Source organism: Porites lutea, chromosome 9 (genome assembly GCF_958299795.1).
Source record: "Porites lutea chromosome 9, jaPorLute2.1, whole genome shotgun sequence".
In the NCBI taxonomy this organism is placed as follows: Eukaryota; Metazoa; Cnidaria; class Anthozoa; order Scleractinia; family Poritidae; genus Porites; species Porites lutea.
The window spans coordinates 10,338,118-10,348,931 of NC_133209.1; the positions used below are offsets into that span (position 1 = coordinate 10,338,118).

At 38.4% G+C, this 10,814-nt stretch overlaps 1 long non-coding RNA gene across 1 annotated transcript; it reads left to right on the plus strand.

Annotated features, from left to right (window-relative positions):
* Positions 1 to 591: 591 nt before the first annotated feature.
* LOC140948644 (uncharacterized) lies at positions 592 to 2,642 on the plus strand. The gene is made up of 3 exons (XR_012167065.1): positions 592 to 959; positions 1,708 to 1,799; positions 2,418 to 2,642. It is a non-coding gene; the product is annotated as an uncharacterized lncRNA (long non-coding RNA).
* Positions 2,643 to 10,814: the final 8,172 nt, after the last annotated feature.

Here is a 10,814-nt window from a genome sequence, read left to right on the forward strand (position 1 = left end):
ACGATCACGTTGATGCATTTTCTTAGCTTTCCAGTAGCTGATTGATTTGTTACCACTTTGCAGAAGAGCTTCAAATTGGTCACAGGCAAATTCTGCCCAAAATGTCGAATAGAAGAGAAGTGCTGTGGTTGCTAACCATACATGTCTAATTTTTTAGCAAACCATTCCCTATTAAACACCAAAATTTTAAAAAATCTATTGGGAATTTCACAAAAGCCTAAAAGGCTAAAAACATCTTACATACCCAGCTGGAGCTGTATATACCTAAGAGAGTAACCCCCCCCCCTCCCCCCCCGCCCCTTCGCCCTTGTCATTCACTTCATTTTCTTCAGACCTTAACCGCACTTCATGAACAGGTTTGTGTTATGTTTTATATAGGATTTTAAAAAGCTGTATAGCATTTGCCATGATCAAAACACAAAACAAGTGTACCGTGTGGTATTTCATTTCTGACTGCTCTCGGTGTTTGGGAGAACTTGAGGTATTACGGTGAATTTTTTATGGGTATAGTGATACACTGCTACCACCCCCCCGGGCAATATCTGAAAAGTGTGCCGCCTAAAATTACTCTTTCCTTAGCATAATATCACATAACGTTGTGTGCACAGTCGAATAGTTTTCAATAATGATCCGTTGTTTCTCTCCAAAATATCGCGTTATTCCAGCCCAGACGTTGACGTCATTCAATGTAAATATATTTAATTACTGCATAACACACCGCACCCAAACCAGCGCCCACTAATCTTGTACATATGTCTCACTTCCTAGGCAGATGGGAAAGAGCTTCAATATCTCCAATGCCATGCTAACTGTTCGGTTTTCCAAGTCTTAATTTGTCTTAAATCAAAGAAGGAGAAATCGGGTACCTCAGTATTATCGCTGGTTTTTGGTGTATCCTTTCCCCCGGATCCATTCCTCATTTATGTAAAGCCATACATTTGGATCGCCCAGTGACGTCGGTAAGCAGACTTTCTGAAATTCGAATGTCCACTGTTGTTAGTTTAGAAAGTTTAAAGTTCAAGGCAGTAATGAATAAGCAGAGAATGAACGCCACTGAATTACTTCTTTATTTGTGACTTGTTTTGTCACTAGATAGTATCTGCAGTGTATGCTTTAGTGCTAAATGGCGACATTGATAAGGAAATGAAGGTCTTAACAAACTTGCAAGCTTCTATTCACACAAAACTGATTCTGTTTTATTGAGTCAACACTGCATGACCCTTTCTATGATGCTTCTTCTTGAACTCAATAACTTCAACTTGCAACGGAATTTTTCTGTGAAACGATGATCAGTACACTTAGTAAAATTAGTAGCTGAAGATCGATGACCGTCGTGAACGTCCAAGTCTTTCGATAAGTTTATGATGTTCTCAGTCTTAAACAGACTTCTGTCTCCTTCTGAACGCAAATCATCGAAAATCAACAAAGCTGCCACTTCTTCTAATCAAAACAGATATCAATAGTCTTTGATCAATTGCGTTGCAAATAAAATACAGCAATGTGACAACATGAAGGTGGATAAATGATATTCACTTATGCGTTACTTAATTCAGTGAATTACTTACTTTGAAAATTCTGGACTCAGTCATTCTTGGTAGATTGGTCTGTTTTTACAAATGTCTCTAAACTCTGACGTGACTATGTTCACACAAAGTTCTGCTGATTATCTTTTAATCGTGGTCAATCTTTTTCTTTTTTTTTTGACAGGGACTGAGTGTGAATTAAAGTAGGTTGCATTTTTATTCAGCCACTGTTGGAGCTTGTCGAAGCCGTTTACCTACATCGGAGATCATCAACAGGTTTGTTTAAGATTTTAAAATACTTAGATTGTTCATGAAGTGAGTTAGAACTATATCCCGAGGAACTCAGGAAAGACTATTTGTATAAATCCTCGTTGCACATTTGTGTGATCTCTGCTTAAAAAAATGATAAACTGAGTATTTTCGTCTTAGAATTCAGCTCATATATGACAGTACCCCCCTCCCCCGAGACCTTACTTATCTTTACTTAACAGTTCTTCTGTCCCGTTTTTTTTCTCTACATTAGAAATTTGGTCCTGAAAAGTCAGGAGGTTTGTACTTATCAACATTTTACCTTCAGCTGTAGATTTTTGATCGGAAAGGTTAACTTACCCATTTTATGAGCAGCTTAAGAGAAGAGAATCATCTAAAGAATCAACATGACGCATTCAGTGTTTTTCAATACACACATGATCCATAAAATCTTTCGCCAATAGAGCTAAATTTTACGGATATTTAGTCATATAATATTTAGATAAAAAGATATAACTCTGCTACTACTCTTATTGATACCATAGAAATTGTACTAACCTATTTATCGCTTCTCCCGATAATTGACATAATTCGATCCAATTTCCTCATTCAGTTTTCCCTTATCGCATTCCAATCTTTTTGCAGATCAACCGAGCAAAGTACTGGGGCCTAAGACTGAAAGTACATGTGACAATTTTTCCGGCAGCTTCTACTCCGCAATGAATTGCGAGGTCAGCTTTTTTTTTCAGTTGCTTGGCTTAATTGTATTCAAAAGGTAATGGTAAAAGGTAATGCTCCATCTGTAAAGGTTGATCGATGTGGTTAACGTTTACTCCAGGCTTTTGAAGCTTCTTCATAACTGAACAGTGGACTACACTGAATCAACGTTGAAAGGTAAGCTTCTTGACCTCGGTAAAGCTGTTTTTGCTTACTATGGATCTATATTTTGTTCATTCTAAGAGGAAGTCTTTTTTTAGAAGACTATATTCTTTCTTTTTCTACAATTAATGTGAATTATTTTACCCACATTGTGTTAAACACCAGTTAATGCAGACCTTTATCAGGACGTAGTACTCGGTAATACTCGATATTTCTCGATTGATTAGTTATAATAATCGATAAAAATCGATAATCACAAATTTAGCTGGAGTCCCCCATTTTTTTTTTTCATTTGAAGCTGAAGTAGCAAGCGGTACGACGGTTGACTTATTGAGTGGTAGAACTAAAGATTTGTTGAAAGGAGCATGACATCGTGACGGAAATACAGGAAAAAATAACGGATTCCCATTTTTGGATATTTTAGGGTATTTAAAGAATACCCACAAAAATCCCAAATTTGGAAGAGTGAGACAAGTCCCAAACAGGGAACTTGGTTGGGAATTCGCTGGTTGGGACTTGTCTCACTTTGCCAAATTTGGGATTTTTTATGGGTATTCTTTAAATACCCTAAAATATGCAAAAATGGGAATCCGTTATTTTTTCCTGTGAAAATGATACGAGTCACGTTACATTATTGCTCTTATGGTTGTGTTTCCTATCGATTTGAGCGCATGCAGTACCCCTGAGTACCCTGTAGTGACATACAAATTCGTGGGGTCGATATCATTAAAGCGAATAAGTGTTATGGATATGTTTATTGACTTTAATATCAGTTTCGAGTTGCTGTTTATCAGTTCTAGCGAGTGAGGATGGACTAAACACAACAGAAAAACGAATCAACCAACTTGGCTTCGCCCATTTTTATCTTTTCGATATTTTTCAATCAAAATTGATAAAATCAATTGTTTAATTGCAGAAATCGATAATCACAAAAACTTGACCGATCGATTTCCATCGATTTTCGATATTAATTGATAAATTTTGATTGATTACTATTGATCTGAGTCGAGTATCGAAAATATCCATTTGTTACTTCCAGATAATGCATAAGTCAAAATTTATTAAAATTCGAATTACGGTTAGTCCCAGACAAAAATGTACCATTTGTGGCCTAATATCCCTACCCCAAGTACCGGCAAGTTGAAAAGGGACCACATTACCTATCAATGTAAAGGGAGTGTGGGGGGGGGGGGGGGTTCAAATTCCCTGCCCACAGGCAAATCATTCCAGTGAAATGCACAAAAATTTCCTAGAGCTGATAAGTTTTATCAGGGTTGTTACAGTAAGGGAAAAGTCAGGGGAAAACAAAAATTTTTCAAGGTCAGGGAAAAGTCAGGGAACTCTGTTTTCTGGCGCAATGCATCAAGGTTGGCAATGGGCCTTTAAAGGCAAAATTAAACCTCTCTGAACGTTTTCAACCTGATGGAGTTTTCTGTTTTGAAAATAGAGCTTCTGTTTACTTTGATACAGCAGTTTATTAAACGTTTAGTTGATCCTAGTGCACATTGAACACAGAAAGATTCAAATATCCCCTCCCCAGGAGAGCAAGATCATTCTAATGCCCCACCCCAGGTCCAACACACAATCAAATTCCCTCCCCACCCCATGCCCTGCCTTACTTTTTGCCATTTATTTCAGTGAAACTACATGGCTGACCGAGACAGTTGCTATGACTTGGAGTGAAAGACTACTGATGGAATTAATTTCATTTTAACAAACAAAAGTATTCTCTTACAATACTAGCCTCCCTGCAGACGTCCTTTGGGGTTCGTTTGTCACGCATTTATTTCTCCCCCACGTGGGGGAGAAATGAATGCATGACAAACGAACCCCAAAGGACGTCTGCGGGGAGGCTATTACAATACCAATCTAAAATGGTATTTCTCTACAGTCCGAGTTCTGTTTTATGTGATGTGTTATACAAGTAGAGTGAAAGACTTTGCTTTTGTTAGTCCTCAAAAATATCCTGGCAATTTGCTGGCAGGGAAAGTTATTAGAGATTTTGGTCCACAGCTAGTTTGCTGACGTTGAAAATTAAGTTGAGATGCTCCTTGTTGGGGCACAGCAAAATATTGAAAATTGTTTAAAATAAAATTAGTGAGTAGCACATGTAGGAGAATAAACTAGTCTTACTGTACAACATTTTTACTGAATACTTATGCACAAAGTTGAATTTAAAAAACTAATTCTGCTGGCACCAAATTGTAGTACTCCTGTTATGTAACTGCAGACAAAAAATGAACAAATTCTCAGTGATGGAGATATGTAAAACATAAGGAAAATAATGTCAACATTATTAAAGAAATAACTTTTGCTTTAGGTTTTGTAAACTTGGCAACAACCTCTAAGGAAACAGTACATGATGACTAAGTAAATGATTGTTACTGAGTGTAGCATAGAGAGAAACAGTTCCTCAATATGCAAGAGTGCAAGTGCTACATTGGGTTTTTCTTGGAAATATTTTATTTTAGCTGTACGAATTGAAGAAATAATCGTCGTTGAGCCTAAATTGGCAAAGGATACGTTAAAAGGGTGGTATTAAATTTGCACCCATCATACTGTCGACTCCCCATAACTCGAACATTCAAGGGAAATCAAAACCAGTTCAAGTTATCTGGAGTTCAAAGCAAATAACGAGAAGTTAGGTAATGGGGTGGGGAAGAAAAGCAGGTATCTTGTAACTTATTCTCACTTACCATCAGTTGCATCTAAGCATGTACAGGTGAGGAAAAACCATATTCTAATTGGGTGCAAACATGACATGTTTTGCCACCAAACATTCAAAGTTTGGAGTAATCAGCTGTTGTTGACTTGATTTGTTTTCGCTCAACAAAGTATTCTTTGCAAGTATTTTTAGGCATTGAGAATAATTTCTAGAGGCAAGCATGCTGTAATTTTGTAATAAATTTGAATAGTCTGGTAAACATTAGTTTTTGAGCTATTTTGAAAAAATAGCTCATATGTCAGTGGTCTAAGCTTATGTATCGTTATGGCTTTGTGGCTTTGTCTGTTCGGATGTGTGTTGCAGGGGCCAATAAGGTTGAAGGTACTATGAGTTTATGTTTAGGAACCAATGAGATTTTGACATCTAAACATGACATTGCTGCGCTAGAGCTGATATACCGGAACAGGCCATTAAAAAAATGCGTACAGGCTCCGCCGCCCTGTCTCTCCCCAGCCCCTGCTCGCTTTTCGCATTTCTTATTACTGAACGACTTTCCACCACCATCTCGGAGCCTGGAACAGGCTATACTGAGCTGACATTTTCTGCCGCGTGCAAGAAAGCTATGTAGTGTATTTAAATAATTTGTCACGTAATACTTATTACCGAGGTTCTGTCATTTTCAAGAAGTAAAAAAGCCGTTACTGTGTACAAATACTGGTGTTGTTTGTTTGACTGAGGGGAAAAGCATTGGGTACCAGACCTTACCTACGGCCCTAACCCTAACCCTAAATGACTCCTTAATCACTAAAATGAGTGCTTAATCTTAATCACTTAATTCACTACTTAAGGGTTACATAGAATATGCTTCACTTGAGTAAAATAGAAAAAAGAGACGTATTTGAAAAAATTAACCGGCATAAAATAATAAAACCAGTTTCAAAAATTTTGAACTGGTTCAAAAAAATTTAAACCAGAAAAAAAAATTGAACTACAACATATGCATGTATGCTCACCGTGTTCTAAGTAGTAGAAAGGTTTCCAGTTTGCGCAAAAGCTGAAGCATGCAGGGTGAAGACGTTTTTCGCGAGAAGTACATGTACATTATGTCTACACTAAACTGTAGGCCCCGTCTCTCAACCCTTAAACATATAAACTCTGTGGGACGTTAACGAACTGACAGGGGGGCAGTCCCCAATGTGATGATTTATCTCTCATGGGAGGTGGGACTGCTGTTATATTCTCTCGTGCCGAATCCAATACCAGTCACACAGAATATTCGTCCAATATCTAGACACCAAGCAGTGGCTTGAACGACGCGCGATGCGAGTGGGTCAAACATTTAATAAAGCATCTCAAATGAAACTGATATAATTCTTGAAATCGAACAAAAAATTGGAATATCCACCTTCAAGTACAGTTATGTAAGTAGAGAATCAGATATGAAGTGTTTTTCCTTGTTTTTTTCTTTACGAGGAAACGCCGGGCAATCTCGTTAGATATCTCTTGTAAAGAGCCATCAACAAGTTCTCCTTGTTGAGAAGGAAAGGTGCAACTTGAAGGGAAATTTTGCTCATTCTTTGATTTCAGTTACTTTGGACACCGAATGGTGCATTTTTTGTCTAATTTATTTGTTATATAACGTTGAACTGTTTCCAGTTGCTTAAAAGGTGGATCGTGGTTACACAGCTCAAGGAGTCTGGAATCCTAATCACACTAACGACTGGAATCCAAGTTCCACCGAGAAAGAATCGGGAGTCAAAGCCCCGAACCGCCTAAGAAAATGTGGTAATTCATCCCTTGGGGGTACTCCTGGGAATTCGTGGTGGGGGTGTGCCGCCCGGTTCTCCAAATCCTGATCCTGTTTCAGACCAAAAAATGTAATTTTCCACACCCGTTTTCAGACCAGACCTTTAAAATCCATACCCGTTTTCAGACCTGGCCTTTAGGCATAAATTATGTTACATTAAGGCGCAAACAAAAAAATTCTTCAAATCCGATTCCAATTCCCATATTTCCCTTTCTTACTCAGTTGGAATTGATATGATAAATACGTTCATACACTCCCGTAGTTCCCTCAAAAACCATACCCGATTCCAGACCAAAATGGACAAAGTGTATACCTGTTTTCAGACCAAAAATGGGGCAAAAACGCAACCCATGGGGGCGGCACACGGCCTATATAGGTTACATAAGAGAGTACAACCCCCACCGGGTAATTTATCCATTCGAGAAATTTTGGTAATCACGACTTCGACGTCCGTCTATATATTCTCACTACAGGGCAGCCAATGTGAAATGTCAACCTTTTTAGCTAGTGTAAATTGCCTGTCGCCTGTGTTTAACATCCATATCATTATTGTCAATTGCCAGCTGTCAAAACAGGATATCCACTGACCAGAGTCACAAAATCGTATCGTAGGCTCAAGTGCCAACTCATGGAGGTCACGTGTTTATGGTCATATGGCTCTCCCCTAAAGTTAAGTGTAAATTTGTGGTTCTCTTTGCAATGGTTTATAGTCCACTGTCTGGAGTAAATTTGAAGCGAGTCACGTGAGCAGACTAAAATGGACAGTCGTGTGTTCAGTGCTCTGCGTAAAGGTTTCCTTTTTTTCTTAAATCGGATGTTTACTTTCAATGAACTTTAATTTCTCAACTTTTCTTGATCTAATTGAGTCACGTCTTCATTACAAGTCATGATCAGCACATGTGAAATGTCTGTGTTTTGCAAGCAGATTTTTCACCCTTTTCTAATTTTTACTCCTAAGCATTGGAAAACATGCAAGAAGGTACATCACTGCACAATCTATTTGTCCTTCTATGTTTGCGTTCATCGTCAGTCATACTGATTCATTGTGGGTTACATCACGCACGAACCGGTAAAAAATCATATCTCAGCATATATTTGCAGCAGCATAGAATGTGATTAGTCCGTGCTTAGTCAGCAGATTTTTCACCCTTTCTTAATTTTAGCGTTGAAAAACATCCCACTACGCAATCTATTCGTCCTTTCCATCCGCCCTCCTGTAGGTTTCTGGTAAGTTAGTTTACCTGTAATCCGTAATACATCGCATTCAGTTTTATAGTTTATAGTTCATGATTCATGAGAGCGTGCTTTGTTTACATTAAAATCATACCTCAGCAGATATTTAAAGCAGAATTTAAAAAGCTTTTGAAAGGGCAGAAAATATCAGTTTCCCGGCAAAAAAAAAAAAAATTTCACTTCATGATGGCAACCCATAGTATTTCGCGAAAAATTTATTTGTCAACTCCACTAGGTTTATATACCTGCATACTTAAATCTACACTCTAACATGGCTATCATGGCTTGTTCATTACGGAGCAACATAACGCTACGAAAACTGTCATTTCAGGGACTTTTCTATTAAGTTTCAAGCTCTGACATCAAGAACATCAATTTAAAGATAGATTTCAGTGAAACCGGCAGGCTTTTTAGGGTAGAAAGCTGAAAAGCTAAAATGAGACGCAATTCATGGCACTGGCTGGCAGCATTGATGTTTAATTCGGTAGCGAGGTGATATTAATAATCCAAATGGCACCCAAAGCAATTGTAAACGTACTAACTGTCGAAATTCGTCGCCAAAAGCATTGCTTGATCGCGTTAAAAGCTCCGTAAATTTTCGCGTATCCGAAGCCCTTTTTTCACCATTAAAAAAACATTGTCGTCCAAGACGTCGCCAGGTAGAATAGATCAAAAAGTCCATATTTGGTAGCGACGGTACTACTGCAAATTCTCAGGAAAGTATATATAAATTTTTTATATCGATCTCGTCATCATTAATTTTCGCTCGGAACTCAGTGAAATTTCGATCAAAAATACAAAATCGATCAATTAATTAGAATTTCGAATAATAGATCACACCATTCAGTATTATGGGAAATGGACCCAAAATGAAAGAAGAATTACTTCGTTAATTCCCCTTTACAAGAATTTCAATTAACGCAAAGAGCTGGCTCGGAAAGAAAGGAAATTAACGAGACGGAACAAGACAAACCCTTAGTGTAATTTAAGCCATGATGATTGGTGTATGCCGTGACTGGGTCCTATCATAAATCATCAAGCTTTATCACGTCTATTTATATTCGAAGGGAAAACACCTTTTGACTTAAAGAGGGGGCATTGGGATTTTCGGTTTTGCGGTTTTGGCTATTTTTTAGATCGGTTTTTCGGTTTTGGTGGTCATTGCTGTTTGCGGATTTTTCGTTTTTTAGCATCTGGTTTTCGGTTTTCGTGAAAAATACTAGCGGTTTTTCGGTTTTGGTACCTGATGTGGTTTTTGGTTTTTCCTATTTTGTCCTATTTTGGGTTCCGGTTTCTGTTCGATTTGAGCAGCACTTAATCTCGAATAGCCGCGAAACGCCAAAGTTATTTAGAGAAATGCCTGACAAAATAAATGTCGTGGTAGGGGATTAAGCGTCTCCTTTGACGCCCGGCGAGACTTTGACCTCGCAGACCAGGGCGACCATTTGGTCAGTTTGCGAGCTATGGCTTCCAACGTGCCTCCCGCGCCAGCAACAGAAGAAGCAATTGTGGATTATGTTGCGTTTTTTTACGAGGAAGGGATGTTCGATTAGAGATTTTCGATTGAAGTTTCCAGAGCTATAGCTTTTTGCGACTGCAAAATTGCAATTCTAAAGAGGACTTGTGTGCAAATTCTCCTAAGTTAACTAGGCTCATAACTAGCGGCTTTTCGGAAATTGAGCCGCAAAGTCTGGGCTCGAGAGAGCGGCAGAAACAAAGCCTATGGTTTAAGCAGACACGAAAAGATACGAAGGCTTCAGACAAGGTCCATGACATTCACAAATACTTTGGTGAAATTAGTGTTAGTTTAGCTTGCTCTGTTTGCCCCAGTTGTCACCATTGTATCGGTTTTTGACGGTTTTGTATGCGGTTTTCGGTTTTGGCCGAATTTTTTTTGCGATTTTGCGGTTTTGGATGATTTTTTTCCTTCTGTTTTGCGGTTTCTAATATACCCCAATGTCCCCCTCCTTAAAATGTATCAACTCTTTAAACGTGTAATGTAGAAGTTTTTGACCAGCGCTAAATGGAACAGTATTTTTAACGCAAAATGTATAAACATCGTGAAAACGCGTAATTCCACGCTCCCGCTTAATGGAGAAAAAAGTAAACAAGCGACAATAATAGGGAGCTTAAGCAACAGCGTTTTTGAGCGACGGACGTACGTCGACCGGAAGTGAACTTTTTCCAGCATTGGGCAGTGGGTTGGTTTAAACTCTCGGGTAAATCCTCTCTATAAGAGAAAAGGAACTTAGCAATACAAATTTTGTTAATTTCAAGGCATATTAAAAGGGAGAAGCCCCTACTTCCCGTTGACGTGCGTAGCTCAAAAACTTAAGCTCCCTAATGATTCTTTGTGCGTTCGCAAGAAATCAATTCCGGGGAAATTCACCTAAGTTTGTCATTTTAAGCGAACTGGAATAAGAGCCTTAGCGTTTGAAAAGCCTCGAATTCATCAATT